The sequence below is a fragment of the Cynocephalus volans genome, chromosome 8, assembly GCF_027409185.1.
Source record: "Cynocephalus volans isolate mCynVol1 chromosome 8, mCynVol1.pri, whole genome shotgun sequence".
Classification (NCBI taxonomy): Eukaryota; Metazoa; Chordata; class Mammalia; order Dermoptera; family Cynocephalidae; genus Cynocephalus; species Cynocephalus volans.
This window is the reverse complement of record NC_084467.1, coordinates 56,680,758-56,696,047: the sequence shown is the minus strand read 5'-3', so window position 1 is coordinate 56,696,047 and position 15,290 is coordinate 56,680,758. Positions and strand designations below refer to the sequence as shown.

The 15,290-nt window shown below is 39.4% G+C and overlaps 1 protein-coding gene across 2 annotated transcripts in view; it reads right to left on the bottom strand.

The window, feature by feature from the left end:
• PDE4B (phosphodiesterase 4B) overlaps positions 1-15,290 on the bottom strand; it is a 432,241-nt gene that overhangs the window by 94,472 nt on the left and 322,479 nt on the right. The gene's annotated exons all lie outside the window — the stretch shown is intronic.

The following is a 15,290-nucleotide window of genomic DNA, read 5'->3' as shown; positions in this document are numbered from 1 at the left end:
TGAGTTCACCCTTCTTCTGAATAAAAGAACCTCATGTTAGACTTTCTACATCTGCCTAGACAAGTGTTCTTCCAACAAGGGAATGCAGGATGAACCGCTTCCCAGGGAAACTCTATTTTATTTCCTGCCAAACCTCTCATGGGTTAAAAGGCTCCACAAGACAAAAATCTCTCCTATGAAATCCACTCACTGTGACTTGACTTTGCTCTCTGCCCTGGCAGCACAGAATGGTGAAAAGGGAATGTTTTTCCAGTACTGTTCCCTGTTGAAGATTGCAGCAAATCCTCTCCACAGAAACTGGTGGAGTGGGGTAATAAGTAATCCCATCAACAAATTCAGAAACTAGAATAGTAGAAACATATTCCACTGCTGTAGAAAAAGAGGAGGTAGAGATAAGTGTTCCTGCAACTTGAGAAAAACAGGTTACTCAAGACCTGAAGAAGAAGCAAGATTTTGGGGAAAAGAACATGGTGAGGTGCTAATTCCTTAAACCCCACAAAGTACCAACAGTAGGTTCAGTTTAGTAGTTTGCTGAGAACAATTCTTTATCAAAGATACAAGAGAGTGAGAGAGAAATTGCACTTTAAAGGCAGGTTCTTGTGCCTAGATATTCAGGCCAATGCCCTCTCCATGCTATCAGGTAAGTAAGAGTGCCGCAGGTGTTGCCCGTGTGGGCACCTGTCTTAAAGTTACGTACACCCTTGTGAAGATTTTTATACTCACTGTTTCAATCACTCCTCTGGATAACATCCACTTGTTCCTGAACTACATTTAATCTGCTCTTTTCTCCAGATTCTAGGTTCAATAGGCCTGAGATATTCAACACCGGAGGCAGTTATAGGATCCAAGTCACTGGGTGAAAAGATCTTATGGGAGATGCAGGAATATGGAGATGAGATTAGAAGCTTGGAACTGTGGTATACAGAGGGCTACGAACAGGGCTTGGAGAGTATCCTGGTGCCAATGTGCTCTGCAAAGGAGCTGGAGGCCTTCTTGGTGACTGGAACACAAGGCTCAGAAGGAAAATGGAGATAAGAAAGTTTTAATATTCAGGTTTGAGAAGGAAGGAGTCTCAAGGATGACTTGGCCAATTGGATTGACATTCAAATTTCCCAATTTCATAAAAGGGTATGAATGTTTTAAACCTCACCCTGTGGAAATAAGTAAAATACGTAAAGAGGATTCCCACCTCACTCCTACCTCCCCCGAAAGATTTCTGGCCAAAATTAACCTCTTTTTAAGATATATATCTCAACTGAGTTTAAGATCATTGGTTGTGGGCTCCAGACACTGGGCACAAGTTGATTGGTATTTTTGTAAAGCTGAAGCCCAAGATTTTCTCTTCTCTCATGACTGCTCCATAGGAAGAATGGTGAGAAAAAGTGGTGATGAACTTGTGCTGCCACCAGTCTTTAGCATGTGTGCCACCACTGCTCGTGAACTGTCAGGGTGTTCAAAATAGCAATACTTTGCACTTCTGGTCTTTCAAGCTATCAAATGATTTTCAACACAATTCTGTGAGCTGGGATGAATGATTATTTTATTGTGTTTTAGCCTCAATTAGCTGGAAGGAAAATAGAGACTTTTATTTTCCTGGATTTTACGAATCTTGCTTGTAGCAGAGGTAGGCATACTTCTAGTCTGACTCCCAAGACAGGTGTTTTTGTTTGTTGGTTGGTTGGTCCTCATGATGATCAGTTTTATGTGCCACTTTGGTGAGGGTATGGGACCTACCTATTTAATCAACACTGATCGAGGTGTTGTTGTGAAGGTATTGTGAAGACATCAGTGGATTTAAAGTAAAGGAGATACTCTTGGTAATGTTGGTGGGCCTCATCCAGTCAATTGAAGGTCTTGAGAGCAAAAACTGTAGTTTCCCGGAAAAGAACAAATTGATTCAAGACTGCAGCATTAACTTCTGCCTGTGTTTCCAATCTGCTCTGTGGATTTCATATTGGCCAACCCCACAACAGTGTGAGCCAGATCTTTAAAATAAAATATTCTCTTACTGATTCTGTTTCTCTGGAGGACCCTGACTGATGTGGTCCTTATCCTTATGTATCGTATTCCTTATTTCTAGATGGCACAAACTCAAGATCAGAGTCTGAGCCTTATTCATGTGAGTACTCTCCCTACCCCCCAGCTCAGTGGCAGACCATAATAAAAAAATTTGGCTTAAGGAATACACACAAACCTGAACAAATGGATAGATGATGTAAAAGAACTTATGCCCATGACATAAGAACTATGATACAGTTAGAAATCAACCCAGAACATGCATAGTCCAATATAATGTAAATGGAGTGAGCAATTGCTGACAATAGGCAGAACTAATTGTAGGAGGCTTTCCAGAGGTACATCTTTAAATTAGATTAAGAGGACTATATGGAATGTGGTTTGGAAGTGTGAGGGGCACTGAGAGAGAGGTAAATCAGGGGAAGGCCTAGAAATGATCTGTGGGTGAAGAGAGGCAGACTGGCTAAACTTACAGTGAAAGAGAGAAGGAATAATGCAAAACCAGGTTAGTGAGAATAGAGACCTATTGTGCTGACAAAAAGCACATGAAGAACCCTTATTTTCCCCTGGGATAAAAAAGCAACATACCAGCACACACACACACATGTGCACACATACACACATGTCAGAGCAATGGAACATTCAGAGAGCTGAAGGATTCATTGTTTTCCAGGGCAGGTACCCTGTGAAGGTGCCTGAAGAAATAAAGGAGCATAGCCACTGAATGCCTAAAATACTTCCAAGCTTACAAATACATGAAAAGCCTCTTCCAATGCTTATTCACAACACTAAAGGTATGTACTTCACAGAACTGAGTCCTTGTCCGTTTGAGGCCCTGTTAGCAACAGGGTGAGAAGGAAGTCAGTGTTATGGGCTTGATAGGATGACTGGCTCTTCTGGTGGGACTGTCTTTCCAAAGACAGCAAATGAACTGAGGTCTAGCAAGGCCTTTGCCTTCCAGAGAGATAGTCACATAGCTTAAGAGAATGAAAAAGCTCTTTCATAAGCCCAATTTTCTTTTCGTGCAGATGGCGGTCCAGATTGGCATCACAGATTCTGAAACAAATTTTTGTCCCACGGTGCTGTTTCAAGTTCCCCAAAGCTGTAGCAGCTGGGCAGTGGCAAAGTCATTCAGTTTCTGTCCCCATAAGCAAACTCCTCCTTATCAGAATATGACCCTGACTCAAGGAAGCCCATTTTTTCCCATGAATAACACAGCAATCATTCTCTCCTTTTACTTGCAGTTTATTGCACTACCTCTCTCTCCTTGTTTATTATTTTTTCAATAAATATGTTTTGAGCACCTGCCCCGGGCCAGACACTGAGCATACAGTTGAATGGTGTAAGCAATCGCGAATATAGGCCATTACAATGCATTTAAAACAATTAACATTTATTTAGTGCTTCCTGTGTGCCAACCATTATTCTAAACATTTTACACACAATTAACTAATTTTGCAAAGGGTTCTATTATCCCCATTGTATGGCCAAGAAAACTAAGGCTCAGAGATGTTGAATTACTTGTCTACAATCATACAGAAAGAAAGGAATAGATCTGGAACTAAATTCAGTTAGTCTAGCTCTAGAGCCTGCCTTTTTAATCGCGAGAGGTAGATGGGGGCAGGAGCTGCATATTATGATGGAGAAAGTACAGGTATTGGGGAGCACATCAGAGGTGCCAGTACCCCAAAGTTGGGGCTCAAGGAGAAGTTCTGTATTTGAAATTGAAATCAGATCATTTCCATCTATTTCTCAAAATGTTTTAAGGCTCCCAACTGAATTTACAAAAAAATCTACATGTCTACATCTACAAATGTTCTTCCCATCCTGGCCTCTCTAAGCCTCTTTAGCCTTGCCCTTCATTGTCACTCGAGTAACCCAGGTCTCTGACTGTCACACCTTTGAGGCACTGGTTACTTTCTCAGGGACCCTCCAACCTCCCAACTCCTTCTCAGTGTTCAGGTCTGGAGTTCAAGGCCAATTATTTTTACAGAGGCCTTCTCTATTTCCTAATCTATTTTAGTCCACATAATAACTAATAATAATAACAATTAGAGCAAACATTAAATAACACTATAGGTGCCTGGCAGTGTTCTAAATGCTTTACATATAATGACTCATTTAAAGATTACCACTACCCTAGTGGTAAGTACTTGTATTATTCCCATTTTTACAGGTGAAAAAGTGAAACAATATCATAGCATTCTGTATTTTCCTTCATTATAATTATCAAACGTGCAATCATGTATTTATTCATGTAATATTTCCTGGGCTGTAAGTAAGTTCCATGAAGTCAAGGTCTGAATGCATTCTCTTCATCGCTGTGTCCTCAGCAGCTAGCACAGTGCCTCATATACAGTGGGCATTTAATAAATCCTTATTAAGTAAACAAATCAATAAATAATGGATATGTATGAGACATATTTTTCTCAAGATTTACACATTTGCTGACTACTTATAATAAAATGGATAGGTGGCAAAGGAATTAAAGAAAGTCCTCTGTTACACAGTAATTATTAAGACTGTTGATAATCCACTCTACCTCTGCTGTCTGTTTGTTTGCTCTGCTGTTGTGACATTCTCACCACCCCTCTTTCCATAAGCTGTAACATCTGAGGTTTACAGTGGGGTGGAGTGTGGTTTAGACTCTAGAGGAAAGAGCATGAGTTTTCAAGAAATACAGATATAGGTTTCAGTTCTGACTTCACCACTTACTGTGTGTTCTTAAGTAAGTCTCATATACTCCGTGAGCCTCCTTTTTCCAAATCTGTGAAATAGGGAAAATAATATCTGCAAAACAGTTTGGTTGGGAGACTTAGGTGAGATAATACATACAAAGGGCCTAGCACAGTGCCTGACACACAACAGAAACTGAATAACTGCTAACTCCTTTCCTCTCCCCAAATCAGAGGCAGGCACGTGGGGCTTTGGAAACACCAAGTTTACTAGACCACAGTACTAGCCAGATGAGACCTTAGGAATTTGAAGCCAAAAGCACAACTGAGGAAGTAGAGAAAAATACTGCATTATCTGACCTGGCTGCATCTGCAGATTAAATGAGCTGGAGAATCGCCATGGCCTCAGTTCACTCCATGGACACCGCCAAAGAGGGAGTAGTGGGGGAAGGAAAAGTACACAAAACTCCAAGGGGTCACTTTTGGTACTTGTCAACAGCTCTGGCTGGGAGGAAGTCAAGACAATAAACCAAGAAAAAGATCCAGTGAGTTCTGTTGCCTGTTCTCTGTTTCAAGGGGACAGTCCCTGCTTTGTTTCTCTTCTCCTGGGTGAAAGACTGTTCTCTGAAACGCTCCTGGCTTCCGAGAACAGCTCTGGAGGCAACTCCAGAACATGCTGGCCAGGCGGTAATCAGAAGCAAGCAAGCAGAATTCACCCTGCCCCCAGAATCATGCCATCTTGGGGATGCAGGAGACAGAAAAGGGAACTTAGATGGCTCTCTTCCTTCCTCCTTTTTCACCTAGCAAACTTCCATATTCATTCTTATCTAGGCCACTCTGACCTCCTTGCCATCTCCCACTTTCCCAGTAAAGAGAGAAGGGGGGAAGGTGGGTATGAGGGTGCTTTCCCCTTCCCAGCAGCAATTGGAGAAGGCATAAAGTCTTTCCAAAAGGCGTCACAGCCCTCCACCAGGCTGGACTCTGCTAGAAAGTTTCATCTTCTCTGCAAAGGGAAGCTCTGCACCAGCTCCTACTGCTTCTCTCTGCTGAGCTGCCTGGGCCAAAAAAACCTGTGCCCCTATAGGTGTGTGCCAACCCTGAACACTGGATTTAAATACAACTGTAGTGAGCTATATAGCTATAACTAATCTATTTTTTAAAGTAACATTCTCTCAAGCTTATGGAAGAGGAAGCTCTCAGTTAACTAAGACCCAGTTGTTCAGAATCCTAAATAATTTGGCATTCTTCTCTGCACTTTGCTTCTAAGAGAAGGACCCTCACTTAGACAGTGCCTCCTTATACTTGTTATCACCTCTGTTTTCCCTCCTGCCTCTTAAGCTTTCTAATGTATGTCTTGAAGAACCCTACCTTCAGCTCTAAACCCATTTCTATATAACCAGATTTTTATGGTTTCAGGGGGAAAGAATCTTAAGCTTAGATTGCATTACTATGAAAGGGAAGTAGAACAGAACCTTTTAGAAAAATCTCAACAGTGCTTTCTGTTTTGGTTCTCTACCGATACAAGAAGGCCTAGGCTCTTAGCTACCACATATTGCCCACCTGCTATATATTGGGGGCTACGTGAGACACATTATATAATACCAGTAATACTAGTACTAATACTTGAACTTTCTAAGTGCTTTACACATATTGACATATTTAACCCTTACAGCCAACATATGAGGCATATACAATTTCCATCCTAATTTTGGAGGTGAGTCAATTGGGACACAGAGAGGTTAAATAATTTGTCCCCAGGTCACATAGTGGTAGACCTGGAATTCAAAAGAGGCAATCTGGCTCTAGAATCTTCACTCTTAACCATTACATATAGCTTTTCTCTTTTAATTCTCACAACAATTTCATGAGATAGAATATTAAAATGCCTATTTTTCAGATAAGAAAACTGAGCCTTAGAGATGTAACTTGTCTGAGAGATGGACCTGGGTTCTGACCCAATTCAATTCAATATGCTATTTGAGTGCCTACTTTGTACCTGGCACTGTGCAAGGCACTAAGAAAATAATACAGTGTGATACAGCAAAAGAAACAATTAACAGAGAGAAAAAACAACCTGCAGAGTGGGTGAAAATGTTTGCAAGCTATGCATCCAACAAAAGATTAATATCCAGAATATACCAGAAACTCAAACAATTTAACAGCAACCCCCCGCCCCCAAACCTGATTAAAAAATGGGCAAAGGAGTTGATAGGCATTTCTCAAAGGAAGATATACAAATGGATAATAGACACTTGGAAAAATGCTCAACCTCACTAGCATGAGGGAATTGCAAATCAAAACCACATTGATATCATCTCACCGCAGTTAGACAGGCTATTATCAAAAAGACAGAGAATAACAAATGCTGTCGAGGATGCACAGAAAGGTGAACCTTCCCATACTGTTGATGAGGCTGTAAATTGGTGCAGCCATTATGGAAAACAGTATGGATGTTCCTCAAACAACTACAGATAGAACTGCCATGTGATCCAGCAATCCCACTTCTGGGTTTCCAAATCCAAAGGAATGGAAATCATCATGTCGAAGGGATACCTGCACTCCCATGTTTATTGCAGTTCTGTTTACAATAGCCAAGAGTTGGAACCAACCTAAATGTTCATTGTCAGATGACTGGATAAAGAAAATGTGGTATATATACATGATGGAATACAACTCAGATATGGAAAAGAATGAAATTCTGCCATCTGCAGCAACATGGATGAATGTGGAGAAAATCAGGCACAGAGAGACAAGTACTGTATGTCTTCACTCATAAGTGGGAGCTAAAAATAAATAAAGAAATAAAGAAGGAAATATACAATAATCACAATAATACATTGCACTTTCAAAAGGAAAGAAAGAAACTGATGTTACCAGAGGTGGGAAAGGGGGAGGAGGAGGGATGTAAAGGGCCATGAAAAACTATTATATTGTATAATGTTGATTATACTAATTATCCTGTTTTGAACATCACATAGGTATTGATATTCAACTCTTTACCCCACAGATATGTACAATCAACTGTTTCAATTTAAAAAAAAAAGAAAATCAAATCAAACAAATTCTAAAATTGAAAGATACAAAAATAAGAAATTTACTAGAATGGCTCAACAGTAGATATAAAATGGCAGAAGAAAAATCAGTGCACTCGCCGATTAATCAACAAAATTACTCAGTTCATAAAACAGAGAGAAAAAAACTGGAGTAAAATAAACAGCTTCAGTGACTTGTGTGACAATCTTAAGCATTACAAGATATATTTTATAAAATGGTGTGATAAACAAGTCATGTTTAGTCATTTCATTTTCTTCCATTTCTTTTAATACTGCCACTTCTTCCTGAAGCAATGGATAATGAAGAGATTGCTTCAAGTGCCTTGAAAGTCCCGTGAAGTCAGGATTAACAAGGGACGTCAGCACAGTGCACTTGTCCTGAGAGCTAGCACATAGTTAGGCAAGCTGAACAAAACCAAAATCTTTCCAGATTTTTCTGATTCAGGCATAGCACTCACTTATTTATATTTGTTTATTCCATAAACACTTATTGAGCATCTACTATTTTCCAGGATTTATGCTATAAATTGGGGATATAAAAAAATAAGATTAGTAGTTGGACTTGGGATGTTCTTGCTTTAGAAGGGAAGAAAATTAAATAATCACAACACAATATGACAAGGGTAATAACTGAGATTTTTGAGAAAATAATTAAGAGCAATTTGGGGTGTATTGCAGGGTCACATCCTGAAGATGGAATATGTGCTGAGCCTTGAAGAATGAAATGAGTACAAAATTATGCTATCTACTCTAAGCAAATCTCTGTGCAGTATATGCATGTGTTGAAACAACACATTGTGCCCCACAAAAATAAATATAAATAAAACTGAAAAAAAAAGTAAGTAAAAAAAAACCTTTTTAAATAAAATAAAAAAAAATAAGGCACTTTCCAAATGGGAATGGGTATAGGACGTAGTGTTTCGTAAGCACATACAAAGCCTTGGATTTAGACTATATATTTACTTTAATTCTGACACCAGAATCGAAGATCGGAGATGATAAAGAATTTGTTCACAGTGACAATTTAAGAAAATCCCTGAGCTGAATGTGTAAATGATATTTTTGGTTAAAGGGCAGCCCAGGTGGAGGGAACAGCAGGTACAAAGCAGGCAGGCAAGAAGATCCTGGCATATTTCAGTGCACCTCAGCCATCAGCTGCATGTGGCTGTGGCCATGTAAAGTGGAAGACGAGGATCAAAAGAGTTAGGAAAAATTCTGAAGGCCTTTGCACGCCAAGTAAGAAGTTTAGATTTTGTCTAAAGGCAAAGTATAGCCAAAAAAGAAAATAAAGAAAATAACATAACCTGAATCGGGTTTCGGAAGACTCATTCTAGTACCGGATTGCAGGTGGATTGGAGTGGGGAAAGACAGAGGACAATAAACCCAGCTGGAGGGCCACCATCGTGGTTTAGGTACAGGCTGATGAAGCACTGAACTAAAGGACAGGCAATGGGGGGTGGGAGGGGGGAAAGGAAAGAGAAAAAAAAAAAGAAAAACTAAACTAAAGGAATTGACGGTGGTAGGTGGAGAGAGAGACAGTTGCTGGTGAAACCTCTACTCTAAGCCAGAACTACGGGAAAAGGAAGAGTGGCGGAGGCGGGACAGATCTGGGTCTACAGATGAACCAAAAGGGTTATCAAATGTGGTCAAATGTCTACAGACATACTTAATGATAAGTAAGGGGGGGGCGGTCCAGGGAGCAAAAGGACAGACACTGAAAAGGGAAATGGGTTCTAAAGCCATCGGAGTAGATTCTGACAAGTAGATCTGAAGAAATCTGTCTGCTCAAGATGGCTCCCTAACTTTGAGCCTGGGAGGTAAAAGAGTCCAGGTGTGAGGCGAATCTTTGGCTCTGACTCCTGGGGCTGTCCAGGTAAATAGAGCTGTCAAGAATACCCAGAAAGAGGCAGATGCTTCCTGAAGGGCTCTCTCTGACACGCCTGGGAGCTGCATGACCAGGCTTGAGGCAGGCAGCAGCTGGGGTTTGGGAGGACACAGGCACGTGGACAGCCTCCTGCAGAGCGCTGCAGAAGAGGCAGCTGAGAGAAGTGAATCTTTCTTCCCAGTCTCCTCCTCCACCCTTCGCTCCAGAGCTCTGGTGCCACAGCACAGTGCAGACTGCATAAAGGTTGATTCATAAATGAGAGGCTGCAGCTAAAGCCACACAGAGGTGGCAGAAAGGACGAAATTGTGTGTGTGTGTGTGTGTGTGTGTGTGTGTGTGTGTGTGTGTGTGTGTGTGTGTGTGTGTGTGTGTGTGTGTGTGTGTGTGTGTTTGGGGGGAACTGTTTATTCAGGGAACTATATATCAAACACAATCTTACTGTCAGACAATAGTGATTTGCCTAGATAATTTATGCCACCGAATAAACATCAAGATGGGCTGTGTAGAGCAAAAGGTGAGACTCATTTTTAAATGCGGGGTACCTCCCTGCCTGGTCTCAATTACAGGAGATGCTTTTGCACACAAAACATTTAGGCAACAATATCTGGTTGTCGCCTGAGCCTACTGTAACAAAAGAGAAAGAAAGGCCGAAACTGTGAAAGAAAGAAAGAAAGAAACTGTGTTAGGAGATAGATCTGCTACAGTATAAACTTTTCCCTTTCTCTGGCTTGCTGCTATAGCAAAACCTGATGGTTGTCTTCGTAAAAAACGTGTCTGTATCTAGGTCCCTGGCAGTGATTTGCCTCTGGGAGGGCCAGCAATCTATTTAATGACTCCATTGACGTCAATAGCATAACTGAAATACTTACTAACATGCATGATTCCAACTTTCAAGGGGGGTGGGTGGATGGTGTTTCTCAGCAGTATGAAAACATGAAGTGGAGTCAATGCGGAACGAACTCAACTCTTTAGACAGCTAGTGAGAGACTGGATGCTGCAGGTCTCCTCGGTTCCATTTAATAGGAAGAAATATTCATGCTAAATTAAGAAATTAATTTTGAACTAGTGAAATAGCCATTAATGAGCAGGGTGTTATTTTTGGCAATGTTTGCTCAAGGGTAACATTTTAACTATTTGCACTTTAGCTGCATTTTAATGTTTTTGTGATTACCCATATTTAATTTTAGATACGTATGAAATAACTGCACATCAATACAAACAGCTCAGTGTTGATGCTCTGGGGTTCTCTTTTACAATAAGGATATTTTAGACTGAAGCAATTCTTACAAAACAACCATTTGGGGAATTATTCTCAGAGTTGCTGGGGCTTTTCTGGTGCATTTGCCCTATCATTTTGCATACAGGCTGCCTAAACGTTCAAGGTGAGTAATTAAAGCAATTATCCTAATAATTCAGGTCACACAGCATTCAGGACACCGAAGAAAACATAGTCTGAGATTTTTTTTCCTTTCCTTTCCTTTCTTTCTTCTCTTCTTTTCCATTTTTTTTTTTTTTTTTTTTTTTGTAATTTTGTCCAATCCCTCCTTTATTATGTGTGGTCACAGCCTTTGGTAACAAGATTGATTTTATTCTTATTTGTCCATAAGTGTTGTAATCCTGCCTGACAGTTCTTGCTTAATGTAGAAAGCAAGCAAAGGTTCTGCTTATGCTGGGCTTCACTTCCAGTCTTCTGACACAGATCACCTCTCAGGCTATTGCTGTGGTTCTCAGAAAGCCCTTTACCCATACACACTCGTGGTCTCTCTCTCATCCCAGGCCCTGGAAGCTCTGGCAAAGAATGAGAACTGAACCAGTGCCATGACTTTCTGAATTCCTTAGAATCAAAGATAATTCACAGAGCCCTTTGTCCACTTTTTATACAGAACCTGCATGGAGTACACCCACATGAACCTCCAGGAGGATAGACATGATCAAGTAAAGATGCAGGAAGAACCCATATGGAGAAACAGCCTTCCTTGGAGAAAGCCTCTTCTTTTGTTTTACCAACTGGTAAAGAACCATTTCCTTCCTGGAATGGTCTGGATACATATTAGAAGAAATGGATTCCCGTGAGCACTGGAAAATCTTAATTCTGTTTCTTACTTACGCCAACCTGTTTCAGACTTTACTGGAAGGCCCTTCCTATAGTAGGAAGGCCTCATCCTACTTCTCTGAATACAATCTTTTCTTGAAATGCATTCTAATTGACTGTTGTTGAAAACCACCATAAATCAAGGTTGTAGATACGCAGGCTGGGTTAGACTTAGTGTCTGCAGCAGTCTGGCCTGAAGTGCACAAGGCAATTCTCTAGTCATCTTGGTGATGTGGTTTGCTGTCACTTCTGATGACCCATAGACTTCTGGGTTGTTCTTCATAACATCTGACCCGTAACAAGTGCTGATGCTCCTGCTCAATACATTTATCAGCAAATTTTACAATAAGAAAATTAGCATAGAATGCCCCATCTTACCTATCAATTTTGCTGCTAAAATATTGTATATATGATACATGCTATTATAAATCAAGTCACATTTATATGACTCAGAGGTGTTGGCCATTAAAAGAAATATTTTTCTAATCCTGTTGTAAAGCAAAGAATCATTTTGTAAAGGCAGTAAACACTTGATAATTTATCTTTTCAGTGAATTCTCCTTTCCCAACATACCTGTAATCACTATTAAAATGCATGCAAGAGCAGAGGATAGGATGGGGTGGAAAAGTGGGACAATTATCCTGTGCACATAGATTTTCCTCAATTATCTGATTTTTTTATGTTGAAAATAGTTTTGGTGCCTGAAATACTGACAATTACTTCAATTTTCCATTTTGAATATGTACAGGCGACAGAATTAAAGTTCCTGCATTGTTTTCAAGATTTCTTTCTTTTATTCTTTTTTTTCTTTTTTTCTTCTTCTTTCTGTTTCAATCCTTGAGCACCATGCAGAGAAGACCTGGAATTCAAGCTTATGAAAAGGCAAAATGTGATACAAATTGAGATGCTCATTAAATGCCACGTCATTAGCATTCTCAACACTCCCAGGAGGACTTAGTCCATCGTTCTCCTCAACTTGGGAACTTGTGGCTTCCACACTGCTTTTCTTTCCTGGTTTAAAATTTGTTATTACCTTACTCTGCTTTTCCTATTCAAAGCACAAAATGCCAACTTCTTAGATTTAACTCTTTTTGTTCAAAGCCCAAATGAACACACTAACATATATAAGCAGTTATAGATTGTTTCAAACCTCTTTTAATTTCAATGCAATAACTGATTTTTACTACTAAAAAATACAGTTTGAATACTTTTCATAGCTATGGAGAGATAAAAATACTGGCTCATCACTGAAATTTAATTTTATGAGCATTTTCCTTTTATATAAAGTCCCCAAATTCTAAATAGTCCTCCAGGTCAATTCAAGATTTACTGTGTTCCCAATATGTGAAAATATGATGCCAAAGCAATATATATGATAAAGAGATAAATAAGGTACAACTTCCTGCCTTCGGGAGCTTAAGCACCAATGGAGGAGATATATTAGCCACACATTACAGTATATCCCAGAATTAAATTGTTACCATAGCACAAAAAAAGAAACAATATGCCGATTAAAAAAAAAATTAGGATGTCTTTGCAGAAGAGGGAAATTTGTGTTGAGCCATGAGAGCTGAGAATAACCTTGGTTCAACAGTGAGAAGAAAGGTATTCAGACAGAGATTTCCTTTGATTTCCCCATTGAATATATCAGTTAATATTCAATTTGTAGATGTACCAATTTAAACACAGTTTCTAACTATTAGCTTTTAAAGTGAATTGCATTTCCTTCCTTTGCATGTTCAAAAAGAAGCAGCAGCAGCCTTTTAAGAAGATTTGGCTTTCTCTTTCTCCCTTTCTCAAACTTGCTTTTATACACGAATACAGTTATCTAAGTCAGTCAAGATTTCCTAACAAACTGGGTGACTGGTAAATATGTTTAAATGATTGGGAATTTCTTGTACCTTTTATCTTAGATTGCAATTAAAATACGAGTTTAACTTGAGTACTGATAAATGAAAACCTGATTTTATTATGAAAAATCATATTTTAAAGCAACACTTTAGTTCTCAGTTCTCTTTGCTCTGAGCCACTTATTTTTCATTCCCCTTTAAAGTTTCTATTTAAACACACCTCTTTGTCATATGCTGATAAATATTAAAATAACAGGAAAAATCTGCCTGACTTATTTAAGCTGATAATAAGAACAAAACACGGGATGTGTGTCTTCTCCTTCCTTTTCTGACTGTGGCTAAACGTTAAGATGATTTTGAAACCTATAATTACGCAATTGGTATCACTGCATTCTCTTCTCAATGAAAAGCCAGAATTTTTGTATTTTGTCACAAAGAGAGACGAAAACAAATTGCCTAAGTGATATTGTCATTTCTTTGCTCCATTGTTTTAAAAAGCATTTAGCAAAAGAACCTCTAGTAGCCAGCTGTAGTTACTGTGCCAAGTCACAAAATGATCTAACAGCATCCTTGCCAAATTAGCCGACTTATTCATAAATATCGCATACTCTCTTAATGTTTGTCAGTATTTATTATAAGAAAAGGAAAACATAGTTTAAGAATTCAAATTGATGTCAAAAGCAGCTTAGTAAATTTGGCTAACAGAAACGCAAGCAACAGTATCTCACTGGTAAGCCAATGTGATAGAAGTTTCAAAACCACCTCCTTTGATCTCCAAGTATGTAACACCAGTTATATGTTAAAGCATTCTATTTTGTTTTTTCTTATAAAAAAAATCTTCTAATGGAAATAGTGTATCCAGCACAACAGGATTTTGAAGTCCAAAGATTATTTCTTTCTATTTTATATCACAGGGCTCTAGAGTAAACTCACCTTTAATTAATATCTTTCTTTTACTCTTATTCTTGTTCTGATAAATACTTCAGAAATCTTTCTCATAAATACTTCAGAAACCAATGAGCCAATAAGATTCTGCTGCCTTTGTTCCCTTGTTTTAGAAACTAGGCTTTTGTAATACTTCTGTTATGTTTATGGTCATGATACTAGCGAGAGAACACTACATCCAAGTAAGGAAGATCATAAATATAAAGCGAAAGGAACAGCACTGCTGGAAATAGAAATGTGCACGAGGCAATGTTAGGTGTTAGGTGATCTCAGTATGAGTCCATCTTAATTGTTTCTCCTGTGGTTTTACTTAAATCCAATACTATAACAGTGGGGACAGACTGAAGGGAAAAAACATCTCCATGGTGTTCCTTCAAAGTGGCCCTTCCTCTCTGCAGGTCTAAACACTACAAAAAGCAGATGCACAGTTTTTGTGTTTTAAAAAAGCACCTTTGAGGAACAAAGTTGGATGACCTCCAAGAGAAATGATTTGTGACCTGGAAGAGCCTTTGGTTTCACACCTGGAAAGGATGTAAATTCAAGTAGAATCTATAGTTGACGCAAAGAGGAAAATCACTATCATACTCTTGGGGGCCCTCAAGTCAATGTGGGGCACCTTGGGGTCTTTGAGCTCAGCTCTCCTGAAGTTCATGGGGGCCAGCAAGCTGAGGTCAAGTTGCACTATCAATACTGCTCTGCCTCCTGCTCCTCTTCTGGGAAGCAGCATTACCACATGTCCCCCACATCCTAAAAGTCTGGGCATACAATGGGCAAA